The following is an 11681-nucleotide window of genomic DNA, read 5'->3' as shown; positions in this document are numbered from 1 at the left end:
AAAAAAGGATGGCGAATTTTAAAATAGTGGCCAATAAATAAATAAATATTTCTTTTATTATACAACTATGTTTTTAAAAAAAAAACATGAATAAAAAACGTAATGTCATATCTCGTGCATTTGACCGGTTTTTATAGTGCATAAAAAATATAGTTTCAAAGTGTATTCTTGGTAAAACTGCAATTTTAGTAAAACAAAATACATTTAAAAATAAAAAGGTGATAATTTTAAATATAACGACAGGCGATATTTTTCCTTCGTATTCATTTCGTGTTTCAACTAATTGAGGACTGTTGTTTTTGATTCGATCACTGTCTGGGATACGTATGGAGTGGTTACAACATAATTAGAAATAGCTTTATGCCCTCTTTATAATGGTGATTCTCGGACTTTGTAGATGATATGATTTTTAGTTAATTGAATAAAATTTGGAATTAAAAAAAATACAGTATATAAAATAGCGACCATATCTTTATTTTTATTTTGGCAATCAATCAAATTCCTACAATCCAAAAAAACGTTATGTATGTTGCAAAAACCAAAACTTGGTTACTACCTTATAAACAATAATTTTTTTCTCATTGAATACTATTATTGACTGATTGAATATTTTGCAAAACGATAAATATATTATTTTTTAATTAGATATTAAGAAGTAAGCAACATCTCTTATATAATAAGAAGCAAGATATAAAAGAGGATTTCCAGTTTGGTAAACCTTGAGTCACTTTAGAGAAAATGTGTTGACTAAAAGTATCGAGCTTAATAATCCTAGTTATAGAATCGCTAACACTTTTAAATAATAAATTATATTTTTTTGGCCTTTCAAAGATATAACGTAGCTAGGTTCTTAGTTTCCTTACCATCAGACTGTAGTCTTAATATGGATTACATTTTGTTATATATAGCGGTTTTTATTTTTACTCTATACTTTAAATATACCTTGTATAATATTTATAATTGATTAGTGAATACTCAGTTACTAGTGCCTTTTAACTGAATTTAAATTTATATTAATATAATAAAATAAAATATTGCCTATATTATAGCCTGTACATCATTTTGTTCTATTGTCAATAGTTTTTGCAGCGCACGCAAAAATAGGTTTTCGATTTTACACCTTGTGTTACAAAATAGCAATTTTATTACGGATCCCTAATTTTGAAAATAAAACATAGCCTATAGCCTTCCTCGATAAATGGACTACCCAACACTGAAAGAATAATTCAAATCGAACCAGTAGTACAGAGATTAGCGCGTTCAAACAAACAAACAAACAAACAAACAAACAAACACTGAAGCTTTATAATATTAGTATAGATTTAATTTTTATAATGGATAGAATAAATTATATTTTATAGTTACAAAAAAGTATATGTTATATCTGCTCTATAGACATAATACACAAACCAAATGAACATCGGACAGTATGTACAAGTGCGGGTTGCAATGCAATCCTCAAGTGAACGCCTTCACTCGCGAACATATAATTTGTCAAGCAATTTCAATAATGTCCATAATTATATATCTATTAGGCGCAAGACATGTTGATACTGAGCTAATGAGGTGAGCTCTGTACGACTGAACCTAAAAACTTTTTATGCGTTCTGTACTTTGAAATAATGAGGAATTTATAAATGACTGCTTGTATTTTGGTGCTTTTTGAATTACTAGTAGTACTCAAAGGTCAAAATTCGACCATAACTCGTTAAATTTTTAAGTTTTAACTTTATAAGGGTTTATTGGTAAAAAACTTCATTCGTGCGTCATTCAAGCAATAGTGTGTGTAAAATTTAATTAACAAATGCAAAGTATTTATAGGGCATTTTGTATAAAAAATAATTTAATGCACATCTTATCTAATCTCTAACAATGTTAAATTTCATGGTCGACCGTAATTGGCGCAATTTTTTCTAAAAAGGGATACAAAGTGTTCACTTTACGATACTAAAGATATTCAAAGCATTTTGTTAATTTGTTTATATTTCATTTCATTATTTATGAATCAGGATGATGTTATGGCGAGTATACTAACTATATATTATAAATTAAACTAAGCAGTTAAAAAAACTTTAAAAAATAAAAATTATAACTTCATACACCCGTAATACTATCAGCAATAAATTTCGAAATTTAGTTTCCAAGTTACACATAAAAATTAAGACTCAGTAAAAATATATAAGTCTCAGATAGTCATTACCACTAACTTCAAAATGTTGAAGAGAACATTTATTTTTTAGTTCCTTGTTTCACACCATTAAGTACATTACAATAACATTATGACCTAAGGAAAGGGCTTTAAACTAGCAGGTAGTTTAAGGCGATTTTTTTTAAAGTTAACTTATTTACGAAGATTGGAATATACGAGGAACTTGCCGAAATACATCAGTGAAAACCGTGTTTAAATCAGTTAATTTATTTCGGAGATAAGCTTGCCGAAACATATAGTCAAATTAAAATTCTATAAACTACTTTTTTGCTTGAGTTACGTATGTATAAAATGCTTTATTAAAAAAATTTTTGATGTTTTATATTAGACATCACATCACACGCTTTCAGTTATATTGTAAAATTTATATACATTACAATTTCAATTTGAATTTATTGCAATTCCATAATAATAGTCCTTAAATATAACATTCGAAGTTAATACTATAATTATTATACAAGGCAGTATATTATGGATACCCAGTTTGGGTGTCGCAATTTGGTCTGAACAGCAGACCGTACGTAGTAGGGAGACCCATATTTTAATTTATTTTAGTTTGGCTCGTTTAAAAAATAGTTTACGGCATAGTAACATTTTTCTAATAAAAAGTTTTTCAGTGTTTTAATAAATTCATTTTCATCATTTATGCTTCGAATTTTGTTTGGCAGATTATTATATATTTTTATAGACATTACATAAGGACTCGATGTATGTCTAAATTTGATTTTGGGAGGTTTAATTTATTTATATATCTTTCAGGATATCGACGGGGCTTATTTTCTTTCTTTGTGTAATTGTGTAGATTATTTTTAACAAATATGCATATTTCGAAGATATATATGGAGGGTAGGGTTAGAATATTTAATTTTTTGAAATGGGGTAAACATACTTTTATTTTTTTATTTAACATTAATGATCTTCTTCAGTATATAAAATCTAAATACTTGATTTGACTGAACACCAAATCAATACATAGTGTAGGCGGCAATTATTGACATTCATCATAAAAACACTAAATCAGATAAAAAATTGTTAGAAACACCTGGTGATGACGTCAGAGCTTTGATGTTTGTCGTCTCCCGATTGACTTGTCGTGTCAAATTACCGTTTATTAATATACGCCGATTAACTGCAACACTATTGACACCTTGTCGTCGCTGGGCAGAGATAAATATGTTTATTACAACTAATTACTTAATAAGACTGCTACTAGTTAACTTTTCAGCATAGAATTATGTGCTTTATAAGTGAGACAGTAATTTGGTTTTTCTTTGGACTCTATTATACACGTTTGTACAGTACTTTACTGTATGTGTTTTAAATATTAATAATATAAACAGTGACTCAACTTATCCACTAGACAGAGCAGCGATGAGGTGTGCTCATGAAGAAGAGCAGCATCCCCCTTCTGCCCGCGGCAGTACCGATTTGTTCCATTACCAATTTGGTACTCGCGTGTCTCGAACATGATACCACCATTTACCAGTAGGAGACTGCTTTCCACAGAATGCCAGCTAAATTATGGGTACCACAACGGCGCCTTTCTTTGCCGAGAAGCAGTAATGTGTAAGCATTATTGTGTTTCGGTCTGAAGAGCGTCGTAGCTAGTGAAATTACTGGGAGACTAACAAATGAGACTTAACATCTATGTCTCAATGTGATCAGCGCAATTGTGGCCGCTCAGAATTTTTGGGTTTTTCAAGAATCCTGTGCGTCACTGCATTGTAATGGGCAGGGCGTATCAATTACCATCAGCTTATCATCCTGCTCGTTTGATGCCTTATTGCCATAGAAAAAAGACACCTGTAGCTCACGTCTGGGTTTCTACGGTCACCACTCAATTTTTCTACTTTATTAGTGAACTTAATCAGAGAGCCTTGTACAATTTTAGCGGTATAATAAAAAAGGAAAAAAATGACTTTAATGACGGTAGGTACACTCTAAATACTTTAACATTGTGTTACGACCCATATCAAATTGTGAATGTTATAGTCACAATTTAAACACAATGTTTTTAAATAATTAAAAACATTAATTTTGTCTTGCAGCGAACGTTCATTACGAACCATTAGCGAGTAAATGTGAAAAATGTACCACTGGTTATTTGATCAAACTGTGTTTCGTGAATCCGAAAACATACTTTTACGATATATAAAATAACAGTACTGGTGATATGTTTGTGCAAATCCATAACCAATCCGTGCAACCGCTTAATAAAACTATCCTGAAATACAAATCCCTGGCAATTTTTTGTAAAATTAGGTTTGACCATCCCAGAAATGATATTAATAAGAAGGAGATAAATAAACTTATAATTACCAAACTGTAAACACAGTAACAAATAACTTTTTAGTACCTTAGGCTGCAATTATCTACACGTTAATACAATATTTGGTGAATATTAGAATTACGAAGCTCCCAATTTAACCCAAAACAATTGTTTAACGAAAATTGGTTTCTCAACCACCATAACTTAATAGTGAATCCTAAAGATCCCCTTCCTTTGCTTTCAAACGGGATTCGCATAAAAGAGATCCAATATTCGAGGTCATAATTAGGATATACGCACGACGGCTAGAAGTCAGTCATTGTGCCTTAAGTTAAAGATCCAGATGATGTAACAAACTCCTCCGAAGTGAGTGCTTAATAAGTAAGCTTCTGAAATATGCATACTCATCAGCCAAAGTCTAACTACTCTGTTTACATTCATGATAATGTAAACAACTCCCTTAAGCAAATTTTAAAGAGAAGATTAGATTTAGAGAATCAAAATACACATTGTAAATACAAGAATCATATTTGATATTCTTAAAATCCTTAACATCAACATTTTAATCTGCTTCTTGTAATGCTGGAAGAGAAGACAGATAGCGGTGATTACAGCGCTTACGGTTTTCAAATCTGTACCTTTTCATCATCATCATTATATCAGACGGAAGACGTCCACTGCTCCACACAGGCTTCCCCCAAAGATCTTCACGACGATCGGTCCTGCTCTGCCGTCATCCAAGGTCCTTCTTGTTTGCGGCCTACCAACACTGCGTCTACCAGTACGAGTTCACCATGCGAGGACTATGCTGCCAACGGCCATCTGTCCGTCGAGATATCTTGTCCACTGCCATTTCAGTTTCACAGTCATCAGGGCTATTTTGGTGACTTTGATTCTCCTACGGATCTCCTCATTTCTTTTGATCTCGCAGGGAAACCTCAAGCATAGCCCTCTCCACTGCTCTCTGAGCGACCATGAGCTTTCTCATCAGAACTGTAGTGGGCGACCACATCTGTGTACCGTAAATCATCATTGGCAACACAGACTGATAAAACCCTTCATCTTTAGATACAGATTCAGTTTAAAACTATATCCATCTCAATACATTCAATTAGTGTATATAAACATAATTCCATTTTATTTTGCTTAGCAATATACGTAGCACCTTGAATGTACTTATTCAGAAAATATTCATCGAAATCCCAGGATTCACTCATCAATAGTATAGTATAATATATATATAATAGTAACGTTTTTATCGCACATTCGTTTAACCGCAGTCCTATGAGTAGGATAATGTATAAATAACTCTCTACTTCCGATATGAGTCAGAATCAGAATAAAATTGCCATGTGAGGGCGAGCCTCACGGGGGCATTAAGTGTGAAGCATTGAGATGGAATTCGCAATTTAAGAAATGATCTTTTAACTACCGATTGTGTGTGATCCTTTTCGAAACTGATGATAGAATGGAATCCGTATGGAAGTAAAAAGTTGATCACGGATCATAATTTGGAATTTATTATACGTGTGGGAAAGGAGTTACATTTTATTTTTGAAGTTTTTTATATTTTTTACAATTCATAATACTAACCTATAGGCTTGTTGGAAGTAAAAATGATTACTTTATTTGTCAGATGTTTAATAACGTAACATAAAAGCATATTCACTAGTTTTGTACTTTTTTTACTCACATCAAATGATTTATTTGAAACATGATATTATATCATGCAATAAAATAGAAAAGAAATATATATTATAGTGATTTGCTAGTTTAATATTCAAAATACAAAATACTGTTTACTACTTTTCAATCAAAATGGGTTACAGTAAGAATAGATTCACATTCTTTTTCTGTCTTACATTATCACTGTTTTTCTCTCTTGCGCGCTTCTTGTTTCAGTTGAGCAGGTCCAATTTCGGTAGAGACTCGTCGAATACAACTCGGATGGGCAGCGTTCGGGAAGCTCCGTATAATCTTCTCGTCCCATATACCACAGTGTCTGGAGAAGAAAGCTTTTTAACCAGTATTTGTTGCCAGTGATGACATACGAAACGCAGACGTGGTCGCTAACTATGGGCATTATGAGGAAGCTCATTATCGAAGCGGACAATAGAAAGGGCTATGCTCAGAGTTTTCCAACGAGATTGAATCAGGGAATCCGTAGGAGAACCTTAGTCCCTGACAAGGCCCAGCCGATGGCGAATCTGAAGTAGTTGATGCAGGGCACATAGCTCGTCGGATAGATGGCCGTTGGGGTAGTAAACTCCTCGAATGGTGACCACGTTCCGGAAGTCGTAGTGTTGGTATGCCCCCCACAAGATGGACCGACGATCTGGTCAAGATCGTCAGAATAAATTGGGTGACGACAGCGCAGGACTGATCATCAGGGCGATCTTTGGGGAAGGTTTGTCCAGTCGACGTTTTCCAGCTGAAATGATGAATGATGTAGCTTTTTTCGTCTATGCTCTAGTGGGGCAGTGGTCAATAATTTTTATATAGTACTTAATGTATATTGTTAAAATGAATAACAACAACAAATTACTCCTCACGGCATTTGCAAACAGTCAACAAAATCCACAAATTACTAAACATATTCTGTGGAGTCTTAACTAGCAGCAAAATAAAGCATTAACCAGACACTAGCAGGGCGTTTCCTACAGACTGGACACATTTTTATGTAATAATATATAATTTATGTGTAAACATATATATTACTATGGCAATATTCGTAAATTTTAAGATCGCACGCAAAAGCTACATTATAAACAACCTCGAACTTAAAAATAAACTTAAAAATATTTTACAATTAGACATTTTGCTTATGATTGGTTTTTTGAATTGGTCATTCAAAAACATATTACTGGTCTATAATATAATATATAAAAAAGTGCTTAATGAACCATTACTCACTCTTTCCCAGTTGACCGTATTGTAAGTGATGTCGGTATTTTAGCAACAATAATTGATCATGTAGCGAAAATGAATGGAACTGCTGAAAAATGTACCAAAAATAAAAAGGAAAATTAGGGAAAACGTGTGGACCATGATAAATGGAGGCCTGTGATCTTTATCCATAGACCTAGAGAGCCGAAATCTACCACATTAATTGAAAAATTTGCCACAGAGAATCTCCAGTTAGTATGAAAAGTGGCGAAAAACGTCCCTTTAGTTTGGTGTCACATGTCTGTTTAAGTTAAAAACAAACATTACCATGATGTCTGCGAGCTAAAACAAAAGTTGACGCAAAAGCTACGAGTATAGATTACGTTATAATGTATTTGTTGATCTTTTTACACAATTTCTGTTATTTGTTGTACGAGGGAAAATATTTGTAATTACCTGTTGACCATTATAAGCCAGACATTATCTTATTTCAAGTACTTTCACTTGGATATTTCTATGTTATATAGGAATACTAATGTTTTCCGAATCTTTCAAATGAGTGTAACTCAAAAATAATCCAAGCAATATTCATTAGTGTTTAAATTTAACATTCCTTTTACGAAAATGATTTATTGTGATATTATTGATTTATCTCTATCTGAAGCTTAATATCTGAAACTCCAAATAAGCCTGTAGCTAGACCTTTCTTCGGAGTTGGTTATATAATGGCTTTCTTAAGGCTTACTATGCATTTCAGGTGAGAGTGCCGGAGCTGCCGGAACTCACATGATTGAAAGAATTAAAGAAATGACATCCAGCCCACTTCACTTATATAACAGTATTTTGTCTAAAATGTACTCTTGTCTTGGAGCTCTGTCATCGCAGAGTGGTTGGTCGTGTTCTATCTCAGGGTTTCTAAGGCCTGAAGGTCCAACAATGATTGCCGTGATACTGTATTCTTCGGGCAACATATCCCGTCCCACTCCGATACCACGCACAGCAACCAGGTGCGGTGTTCGCCACATCAGGTTCGCCATGCATATTGCATGATTCGTGGTTGTATAATGACCTCCACCTGTAGCTTTCCTGTTGAATGAATTATTATCACTACATAGTATAAAACAAAGTCGCTTCCCGTTGTTTGTCTCTCTGTAGGCTACGCAACGGATTTTGATGCGTTTTTTTAATAGATAGAGTGATTCAAGAGGAAGGTTTATATGTATAATACATGCATAATGTACTAGGGAAACACTAATAACTTTAAAGGTCTCTAATGTGATGTCGTATTTCTTTTGCGCATACATTACAAACGCTGGCTGACCCATACGAGATGGATCAAAATAATGTACAACAGTATTGTACACCTTAAAAAGGTCTACAAAAAAGTCCACGATAAGTCTGTCTCTTTGGGATAACCCACAATAATAATTTTTATCCATTACTTTTTACGAGAAATAATGATTTATTTACGAAGCGATTTTAAGCAATACAGCATTAATCCTTATCCAATTAAATACAGTTTGCATTGACTATATATCAAGTAACAGCATGTAATTTTAGTGAATATTTTTGAAGATATTACAGATTTAAAATACAGGTACCGGCCGGGAAAGCATTAGAATGAGTATCAACACTTTATCTAAGTATATAAAAGTATTGCAGTCTACGAAATAGAAAACTCATTTTTGTGTTTTATCGTCGTTTATTGCTGAGATATACATAACGGGATCACTTGGAAATACAATATATTCATCTTATTTTTACTATTAACTTTTAAAAGAACGAAGTCTGTCCGGGCAGCTAGAAATGAAACCTGTCACTGTAGATGGTGCGGTATGTAAGCTAAACCAAAATTTATATAAAGATAACTAATGGCCGCATATTCAAAATCCATTCTCCATTCTGTGCATACAGTAAAACATTTGAGAGAAACTGCAGATAGAAATGTCACCAGGCAATTGTAAATTGTTTAATAGCAATAAATAATGGTTGGTAATGTAAGCGTGAGAACAATGTCTGCAAATAATATGTACAAATATTGTATTAATATTAATGAACATCTATTTACAATAATAATATAACAAAGCTGTGAAGTAGTAGATTGCACTCACCTGTACGACAATATATATTTTTGGTGGGACAATATAACTTTTTCTCATTAAAACAGTCGTCCTTAACACGATAACATTAAATGTGACAGATGTTCAATGTGTATATGAGTATTATTTTACTTGATTCAAGATTAAATTTTTGACTCTTCATTTTCAGTACATTTATGAAAATTTAATATACATTCACAAAAATCGTCAATTTTTTGCGCTTAATAGTTATTTTCATTATTGTAACACTAGAAATAAAGTATTGCTTGTAACTAATTCTAGTAGGCTTCATAAGATACATAATAGCTTTATGGGTAAAATATATATACGTACACTTTTATAATAAAGTCCCAGCCACTGTTCAGGCATTATCTATAAAAAAAATGTTTCATTAAGAAATGGCTCTGTCGTAAATCCTACTACTCCACAGCTGAATATCTAAGTGATCGAATAGCCTGGGACTAAATTATTATTATTTTATAGCAATAGCAATGACAGTACAATATTGTATATTTTATTAAAAAGAGCGTTTCTTGTCTCTCAGAGCTCCATTTGATTCCGAAGCGGTGGTAGTCACAGAACAGTTTAAAGAGATGATGATGGCCTTTCTAATGTCTTTTACCTATTCTGTGGTGGTAGCATTAGAAATGATATCAAAAAGAATTCTAAAGGAATCTTCGTCTTACATCTTTGTGCCGTTTGGTGTCGAAACACTAGGCCCAAGTGAGGCGCATAGTAAATACAAAGTACGATGTACTATTACGCGCCTCAATGGTGCTACTAGATACCCAAGCAGTGGCATCTATTTAGTTCAACGCATCAATTATTCGCGTACGCATCAAAATTAGCTATCCAACGTAGAAATGATACCAGTATTCTTGGTACATTTCTCCGTAATTATAGTTTTGACTTCTATGTATTCATAGTATTGTAAATATTGTTACAAGCATTGTTTAGTTTGAATAAATGACACTTTAATGGAAGATTAAATAGTTTTGCTATTACCTTTTTCTTTTCTACCGTTTTAAGTATATTGTTATCAACAAATATCATAATCCACAATCATTTGCATTTTTTTATGACTAACCAGCTCTAAAATAGCAGTTGCTTCACAGGTTTCTTTAGATATTTTTCAAGAATCAGGCTGGAAATACTCCTAGGGGATATGGAACAATCTGAATGCCCCGGAGTGGGGATATAGAATTTCGCATAAATTCCTATCATCAAACAAAACCATTTCAGGTAAAGTAAAACACAAATAAGCTTACAATTGTTTTAACTTAAATACAATGAACATACAAATAAAAATGGCAAATCACACGCGTATTTGCTTTCATGTAAAACAAGTCGAGGACTAATATTACTAAAAACTATAAAAGGTTATTTTGACGGCCTATTAATTAAAATTTTGAAGTATTAATTCTCTTCTTATTCAAACTTTTCAGAAGTGGGGCAAGCTAGTTAATTCCATTATAATTTGAACCCATTCCTTTCGCTGAATAAATCTGAATAAATCGCCACCATCTGTAGTACTGGCGTTCTTCTACTCTGCCGTTTTCAAGGAACTTTTTTCCACGGAGTCGTACAACCAAACTATGGAATGAGCTTCCTTGCGCGGTGTTACCAACACGACTGCCAACATGTCTCCTTCGATTTCTCTAGTTCTTTTGTTCTCGTCTCCATAATTAAAAATAAAAAAGTAATACATTCCTGGAGATACTATCCGAATTTAAGGATTTGTTGCATCGCATGTCATGAAAATGAAAAATATTTATATAAAACTTAAAAAAAACATGCCCCTCTCATGCTAAGAAACAGCATTACTTTGTTCAGACATTAGACTGTTTCATATTATTGTGTTGTGTGTCCTTCCCTCCTCTGTTTCAGAATTTCACACCTGGAAAAATGTACTTCCCCAAAACTTTGACACAACGTGAAATTGTCGTAAGAGCTCTTATGTATACACAAAACAGTAAGATTCACAACAGTAAGAAATAATATTGATATAACGTTTCCATTTACGAATTAGCTTTGAACTAACAAGAAATACTTATTTATAAATTTAATGTATTTTAAAATTGAATAATCTCATTTATTTGAAGTTAAACAATTAATTACGGATGTATCGAATAACTATATTTGTTCCGGATCAAGTCAAACTATTGCGACCAAACTTTAATGTAATTTATGTGTTATTAGTTTTAAGGCTATTGTTAAT

This window comes from Leptidea sinapis, chromosome 35 (assembly GCF_905404315.1).
Source record: "Leptidea sinapis chromosome 35, ilLepSina1.1, whole genome shotgun sequence".
Lineage (NCBI taxonomy): Eukaryota > Metazoa > Arthropoda > Insecta > Lepidoptera > Pieridae > Leptidea > Leptidea sinapis.
This window is presented reverse-complemented; position numbering follows the sequence as displayed.